At 26.6% G+C, this 9,198-nt stretch overlaps 1 pseudogene; it reads left to right on the forward strand.

Annotated features, from left to right (window-relative positions):
• The first annotated feature begins 1,739 nt into the window (after positions 1-1,739).
• On the forward strand, positions 1,740-5,502 carry LOC149535414 (sesquiterpene synthase Cad-like; annotated as a pseudogene).
• The last annotated feature ends 3,696 nt before the right edge of the window (positions 5,503-9,198 follow it).

Genomic DNA, 9,198 nt, shown 5'->3' on the forward strand with positions numbered 1-9,198 from the left:
TTAAGTTTCTTTGTTTTAACTCTATGAATAATTTTTTTTTATGATTTATAATTCTAAAGCTATGCTTATTCATCATAGTATAATCTATTTGATAGTAATACTAATTTAAATCTATTTCTACACAACATGTCATTAAAACAACTATTGCGTATGTATATTTTTAAACTAATCTTTTATTGAAGTAAATAAAAACTTTGAATATTATCTTTTAAAATAAAAATAATTAAATTTAATAAATAATAACAAATGTTTTTTACTTTTATTAGCAAATTTTTTGCTTAAGCGTCACGTCCTCTGCATAAAACAGATAAGGTAAATTTTAATTTGATTGAGATTTCTTCTTGTTTATTTAAAATGTGTCACCGTAATATAATGAAAATGAAAAAGAAATCTTTATATCTTTAAATCAATGTGAATCTTGCTGTGTTATGACGTTTTACATTTGTCATTTTTTTAGTTAGTCTTTGATCATTTGTTGTTTCTGGTTTTTATTATGTGAGAGTTTTTTCTTCTTTTAATAATTTGTCTAGTATTCTAGTATTATGTTTTAAGGTTAGATTATATTTTATTTTTATACATTTAAGTTGTTAAGAAATAAGTAATTTAAATTATAATTATTATCTAAATTTAATTTGAATTAAATTATAATGTAAAAGAAAAAATAATAATATTAAAAGTTATTATAGTTGTAGGATAGAATCTATTATTAGTCTTATTTTTATCATATATTGTTAGGAATCAAGTTATAATTATTTTAATCAACACTAATATTATTTCATGTTTAGTTATTTCAAACACTTCTCAATGTCATAAAGGAATTTTTGTAGTAGATAATGTATAATGTTACAAAAATAATTGAAAATTAAACTAAAATGTGATTGATTTTATTTCTAGAGTTAAGGTTTTATAGAGTATATTATGTAATATAAGAAAATGAATTTGTCTCCATGCTTGACACCTCACATGAACTATAATATATTATTGTGTCGCTTAGATAAAATGATCATAACCTTTTAGATCATATCTAAGATATAAGTTTTTATTAATTGACTAGCACACTCTTATATGAAGATAAGGTTTGTATAATCTAATTTCATGTTAGATTTACTAAGTTTTTTATTTCATGCTCGCTTGAAGTTATCTTTTTAGATTTACTATGTTTTTTATGTTGGGGACACTCTTAAAATTTAGACTAAAATTTTTAAAACTAGATTTAAGGTTTTATAGAGTGCATTATGTAATCTAAACGAGAGAAGTTCCCCTCCAAAAGTGAGACCACACATTAACAATGATGTATTATTTTTCTTTCAAATAATGTTTTCTTTATCATCATTCTAACCCACAACAAATATCTTGCTAAGATAAATAGTTTAATCTTCTTTCCTATAAACATGCATGTGAACTATTTTAACTTGGAAGTATAAGTTAATTTTGATTCAAATCAAATTATAATTTATTGATTATTTAAAACCCACCTTTAAATAGAGAACTGATTATAAATCTTGATTATTTTCAAGAAAAAGTTCCAAAATTGAGAAATAATATCTTTCAACACAATACATACAATACAAAATAGTGAATTTTCTTGAGTATTTCTACAATTAGTAATATAAATTTATCATGAATTATAGAGTTAGTTTCTTAATTGTCCTAGTTGAATTAGTTATTGAATATTGTAATCGAAGGTTGACCATACTATGTGTGCCTTTTTTTGTGTTGACTTGTGATAGGTATATATCATGGCTGAAGTACAAAATAAGTTTATAACATCATCCAACTTAGGAGTGGAAGATAGTTCTATGCCTAATGCCAACACTCGTCGACATGGAAATCATCATTCTAACTTGTGGAGTGATGACTTCATACAGTCTCTTAGTTCTCAATATGGGGTATGAAATACTACCACATTCAAGTTTACATGAATATATTTGTTTTATATTTCATGTTATGAAATCTAATACAAAAGAATAAAAACTTTAAAACCAGGATTCACTATACCACAAACACAAGGATATGCTAATTGATGAGGTTCACAAAATATCTTTTGAACAAAGGAGAAGAATTTGGTCTACTTCAAAGGCTTTGGTTTGTTGATGTTGTACAATGTTTGGGAATAGATCGATATTTCCAAAATCAAATTAGATCAATACTTGAGTATACTTTCAAGTACGTATATATTTTCTCAAAACATGTTAGCTATAAATACTTGAGCATTTTCCTTAGATATTCTATCTATAGAGGTGTATGCAATACTATGTAAAATTATGTAAAATTAAATTTTAGAATGCCTTTGATCAAATAATGGAACCATTAATAGATGTTGGAATCAAAGTGTATTTGGACATCTCAACATGATAGCTTTAGGTTTTCGGATGCTACGATTGAATCGATATGACATTTCTTCAGGTGATAAAATTTGAACAATTTTTGGATTACCTTTCTAGATCTAAGTCTTTCAAATTTCCAAAATATATTTCATTTGTGAGCAGATGTATTTGAAAAATTCAAAGGCGAGAATGGACAATTCTTTGGGTTTGGATGTAGTCAAGAATATACCAAATTAACAAGTATGTTGAATTTATATAAAGCTTCAGAGCTAGATTTTCCTGGAGAAATAATCTTAAAAGAAGCCAAGGTTTTCACGTCAACATATTTGGAAGAGGCTATCAAGGAACATGGGGTGATACAAGAAAATAAAAACCCAATTCTAATGGAGGCAAGTAATCCTCTATGGAAGGACTTAACATTCAAGAAAAAAATGTTGTTTTTTAAAATTTAGACAAGAGTTCATTGTATAAAATATTCATTATTATTTTCTATCTAAAAATTACTTCTATTTGTACAACAATCCATCTACCACCCTCTTTTTCTTAATAAAATAAAATTTAATCATAAGAAGTGGTTGTAATGGTTGAGTTATATTATAAGTACTACGTTTTTTAGTTGTACATGCAATATTTCTAACAATAAGATATTTTTTTTTTGAGATTGAGTACAATTTGGGATATCCATGGAGATGTAGGATTCCAAGATGGGAAACATGGAACTTTATTCAAATATTCAAACAACAAAGTCAAAATGAATGGCTTGCCAATGACATTTATGAGTAAGATTTAAATTTTATTTATGATATTTCATATTTCAATTTACCCCTTCCAAAAGAAGCTTAAAAAAAATTTAATATTTTAATGCATTATAATTTTTTAAACCAACAACTAAAAATGACATAGTTTGATATAATCCATGTCCATGATGTCTTTCAGGACGCCAAATACACACAGGCAAAAGTTACTGGAAGTAGCAATATTGGACTTCAATATTTTACAGGCTCAACATCAATGTGAATTGAAATTAGTCTCCACGTAAGTATAAGTTGAAGAGCATATAGAAATCAATGTCCCCTTAAACATTAGGTATTGTCAGCATGCGATTATGCTTGAAAGGGTAATTTTAATGCTTATGTATTTAATGTAACACATTTTTAGCAAGAAAATGTTAATAATAAATTAGTTTAAGGAAAAAAAATAGTAATAAATTATAAAATTGATTAATTCTTATGAGAATAAAATATTCTAAACTAAAAAAGATTTTTTCAATCATAACACAATGTTTTTTCATGGTAGGTGGTGGAAGCATTTAAGTGTAATCAGTCTTGAATTCTTTAGGCATCGACATGTGGAGTTTTATTTCTGGTGGGCTTGCTCATTATTTGAGCCTGAGTTCAGTGCTAGTAGAGTTGGTTTTACAAAATTGGCTACTAGTCTTTCACTTCTAGATGATATTTATGATACCTATGGAACCATTGATGAACTAAAACCCTTCACCACATCATTGATAAGGTAATGCATTATTTGGTAATACTATATAATATTTCTTTATTATTATTCTAAATTTGTGCATTCATTACAATCGTAGATGGGATATTTCGATCATTGAGAATCTGCTAGACTACATGAAAATTGCTTTTAAATTTGCCTATGAAATACATAAGGAAATTGCAAGTGAAGCAAAAACAAAACATGGCCCCTTCATTGAGAAATACATTCAAAATTGCGTAAGTTCAATTTTATTGATGATTTGACTAAAATATGGTTAAACCACATTATATATACTTGAATATTAATTCTTAAAATATTTATATCACATGCATCTAGTTTATTTAATTTTATTTTGTACCAAGTATAATTGACTAATTTTCTCTATTAAGTATATTAAAATATATAACTAATGATAATCATTTTTAAATTATTATTAAAAATGTATATGAAAGTTTTTTAAAATTTCTTTTATAATTTTCTATACAATTTAAATTTTAAATACTAATAACTTTCATCATTCTATGGTTTAAAAATTAATTATTTACATAAGTTAATATTTTTTTCAATAAATTTTAAGCTTTTTGTAATAATGTTTTACCATCAAAATATATTATTATATTTTAGAAGGATTCACAGCTATGAATAACACCAAACAAATTACTTAGAAAATGGTATAGACATTCATTATTAATTTACTATTATTATTATAGTCTAACAATATTGATGATATGAATATGTTATAATTTTAAATAACAGTTTACTTGGAAATAATACATATGTAATTTTATTAATATTCTTTGAAGGAAAATAATTAGTATTGAATCATTTTATTACATAATATATTTGAAAATCTCTATAAAATTAATTCTAAGAAACACTTATTTTCATTAAATTAATAATTGTTTTATATTCATTTAATAATCACATTGAAATTAAAGTGAATTTATTGTGTAAAATCCATACATATGTTGTGAGCCTTACACCTTTTTATATTGTAAACTAATATTGATTTGTCATTTTTCAGTGGGAGAGTTTCATATTATCTTATTATCAAGAAGCAAAATGAATAGCTTCCAATTGTACGCCAAATTTTGATGAATACATATTGAATGGAACAACAAGTAGTGGAATGCGAGTTTTAATGATGCATTCATTAATATTGATGAACACCCCTTTATCAGATAAGATTTTGGAGCAACTTGATATTCCATCATCAAAGTTCCAAGGTCTTGTGTCTTTGATTACTCGACTTGTTGATGATATCAAAGATTATGAGGTAAATGATAATAAAGTTAGATATAAGGGAAGAAATGAAATTTGACAATTTGAATTTTTTAGAAATTATGAAAAATGAAGTACTTATATCTATTTGATCATTTTGAAGGATGAGAAAGCTCGTGGAGAAATGGCTTCAAGCATAGAGTGTTACATGAAAGATAAAAAAGGATCTACAAAGGAGGATGCTTTAAATTATATCACAAGCCGTATTGAGAGTTGTGTTCAAGAGTTGAATCATGAGTTCATTAAGCCTTCAAACATGCCAGATTATTGTAGGAGGTTATATTTTGATGCTGGCATGAGAGGCACATTTTTCTTCTTCAAGGATTTTGATGGCATAACACATTCTAATCAAAAGGCGATACGTGATGCAGTAATGAAAGTTCTAATGGAGCCAATACTATAACATAATTTAATTTAGGTAGTGAAGTAACAATAGTTTCATATCCAATAAATTTCTACATAAAATAATTAAAACAAATTGGATCACATCTCAATGTACTACAGATGTGGACATTGACATTTTTCTTATTACATTATTAATTGTGCTACTTTTAATATTATTTAGCACATCTTAACTAATATTAAATATGAAAAATTATTATTAGAATTTTTTTAATGATGTCTTGGTTTGGTGTCAAGAGATTCCTAGTTAATGTTGATTTTGATGTTGTTTCACATAATAGTAATAATAGTGTGATATGGTTTTGTCTATATGTCTTGTTTGGTGATGGTGCTAGGTAGGATATAAATAAAGTTTATGCACAATTTTTATTATGTTATTTTGTGATGGTTTTTGTCTTTCTTGCAAGTATTAATTTATTTCTATGTACATAAGAGGAAAGGAAACAAAGTAGAAGAATGGTATTTACTTGAATAAGAAGAGTTTTGGTTGACATACTTAAAATGTCCTATATGATTGTGGAATATGGAAATCAAGAACTAACTTGATTGTGGTAATGTGTTTTATGATTGCATTATACCATGTATGATTATGTGTTTGAATTGATTAGTGCTTAAAATAATTATTTAATTGAAGACCTAAGATCATTTGTAATTATACTTAATTATTTATTTTAACTAAATAGGTGCTTGTGAAGTGTGCATACTTTTTTCTTAAAATAAGATAAACCTTGACTTCGGTGAGTAATTTTTGAAATTTGTACACTCAAAATTTAAACAATTAATAAGATCAACAATGAGTATTCTAAATCTAGATCTTATGTGGTTAGGGTTATAGTGGCAACATTTTCAACACACACATGTATCCATATTTTTATAAATAAAATATTAGTGTTAGTGTTAGTGTTGAGTGTACCTCCCTATTTCTTGTTGTTTTGGCTGCTTTAGAAAATAAAGTATTTTGTAGAAATATAGGGAAGAATGAGTACTTCAAGGGATTTCTTTTTCAACTAAATGCATTTTAAAGATTATATTGAGTGAGTGTGCATGCCACATAATCTACACACAACTAATCCAAAATGTATTCCATTTGGACGTGTATAGAATGAAGCATAGAGAACCATATATGAGTATGTTAAATTTAATTAAGGGAGTCAGATGTTATAAATAAAATTTGATACATGTGCACTAGGGGAATATGAAGACAACAATCAAAGAAAATAATAAAAATCTGAATCTATTAAAAATTTTAAAAAATAATTTTATAACTAGGAAAGTAAGAAGTGTCTCGTTATTTTGGTGATGTTTTCATGAAATTTTATTGTAAAATAGATATAAAGCTAACAAGGTAGAATACCAAATTCAAATCATATTGAAACCCAAAAAGATGTTGAACCCTTAGACTTGAAAATTAAAGCCTAGATGAGGACTATCATTAAATATTAAATTCAACCAATAAAAATATTGTGCATATTATGATATAGCATGCATGTGTCATATTTTTATTGATTTTTGTACAACATCATGCTCACAATCTCTATAATCACAATTTGGCGAACCAGATGATCTCCATCCTCAACTCTATTGATGATAACATTTTGTCCCTTACTAGAATGTTAAAAGCTAGAGGCCTACTGGATGAGAGTGAGGACAAGGATAGGGAAAGAGTTAGAGGGAAGAGGATGCGGCAATCAAAATTACTTTTAGCAGCCTGGACCGGGAAGCTTAGAAGAGTCAAGAGAAAATTGATGAGGAGACTCACAAAGTCTATGAAATAGCTTAGATGATGTAGGAGCTTGAGAAAAAGATAGAAGAGTAATCATGTTTTATTTATTCATGTCTTTAGCTATTAGTTTACTATTTTTTTTTGTCAAGTAGGCTTTTTCTTGTTCTGGTTTCCTCAATGTAAGTTGAACTGGCCTTTTCTTTGGTGTTTGTGTTTGGCTGGGCTTTCATGCTTATTATTAGCCATGTGACTTGACCATGTTTGATTGGGCTTTATATGCTTATTATCAACCATGGTTTTTGTTTTAACTTTTGGGTTTCAGGATCCCTGTAAAACCTATTTTTCTTATCAAAAACATCATGCTCACAAATTATGACTTTTCTCTAATTCACATAAAGATGTGTGTATTTTGTAATGTGTATATATAATGGTTCATAGTATTTTGCATAATGTGTGCATGTTATATAAATACTCAGGTTTTACTAAAAAACATCATGACTCACTACCTCACCCCCCCATTTTTCATGATATTAAACAAATTGAGTTATTTTAATTAGATAAATACAATGTGGTGGTCTCTACTATCTATTTTGAATGTGTTCTAAATTGATCATTAAATAATTATTTGATATGGCCTTAGATATAATTGTTGACATATTCCACCATCATCTACTCATATATGGTTTGCTATCGTGTGGTCAAATTTGTTATTGTTTGATAGCATATTTAGGATACCATTTTCTATTTTCTTAAGACCACATGAATACATAGTTATAATTCTCCTTCATGTATAAATTAAACCCATAAAGCAAAAAGGTATGCAAATTACATTGCAAAATTTATTATCGTATATGAGTAGGGAGAATATGAGGAGATGTATTTCTCTTGGGTATGTGCAGGATCATGGTCATCCAAACTATGCTCTTGACGCACAATTTTCTACTTGCTATTAAATTTATATTAGAGAAAAGAATATCTAGCAAATTGAGTCTAGTTTCTAAACTACTAGGACTTATCTCAAAAAAATAAAAATTGATTGGTCAAAATTTTGAATTTTAATGCAATATGAAAATTTTTTTAGAACAAAAATAAGAAGTAGATGTATGTCTAGCCACCTTAATAAAAATCAAATGATTATATTTTTTAATAATATTCTATATATAAGTAGTAAACTCATGCTTGGATGTGACACATATTTTTGGGTATTTTTATTCTAAATAAATAATAATTAATTAATTTTTGACTTTAGTATTTTGGAATAAGAAAACTCTCGTGTTTGACCACCTTAACTAATTCAAAACTCTACAAAATTCAAATTTTCAATTTTTTTCCTTATAGTAGAAGAAACATAGAATGTGATGCATCTTTTGGATTTAAAAAATGTTATACTATTTGAAAGTTATAGTTGTTTTTCAAGTAGTGTGTCAGTAAACACCTTATACATAACTCCATTAGAAAATAAGTAATAACTACTTACTAAACTCATAATTTGACAAACCTTACATTTATGGGAAGATAAGAACATTCTTAAGAAAACCTTTTCATTTCATCAAATTTTGGTGACGAAAAAGTCACCAGCTACATGTTTAAAACAAAAATCACATAAAAATAGGCCAAAAGCACATTTTAAGGTTGTTTTTAAAGTTGACCATATAGGTTCGGTATCAAAAGACATAGTAAACCTTATAAAGATATTAATTGTTTTCATTTAGTATTAGGATGGGTGGAAAAAAAGTTGGTATAGATTTTGAAATGGTTTGAGATATTTCAAAACTATAGATTTTTCAGATCACCACTTTTTGGCAAGCCATGATCTTGTACATACCCTCCTTTTAGAGTTTAAATTACTATTATCAAGGTGTATTGACTCATATCTTCTTAAGAAACACAGGTTGAGTGGAGTTGTGGTGCAAACATAATGAAGTTTTCTCTAACATGTATTATCAATTCTTTAACCAAAGTAATTTATCAAAA

This window comes from Cupressus sempervirens, chromosome 10, assembly GCF_028749045.1.
Source record: "Cupressus sempervirens isolate cs-2001-9-10 chromosome 10, ASM2874904v1, whole genome shotgun sequence".
NCBI classification, from domain to species: Eukaryota; Viridiplantae; Streptophyta; class Pinopsida; order Cupressales; family Cupressaceae; genus Cupressus; species Cupressus sempervirens.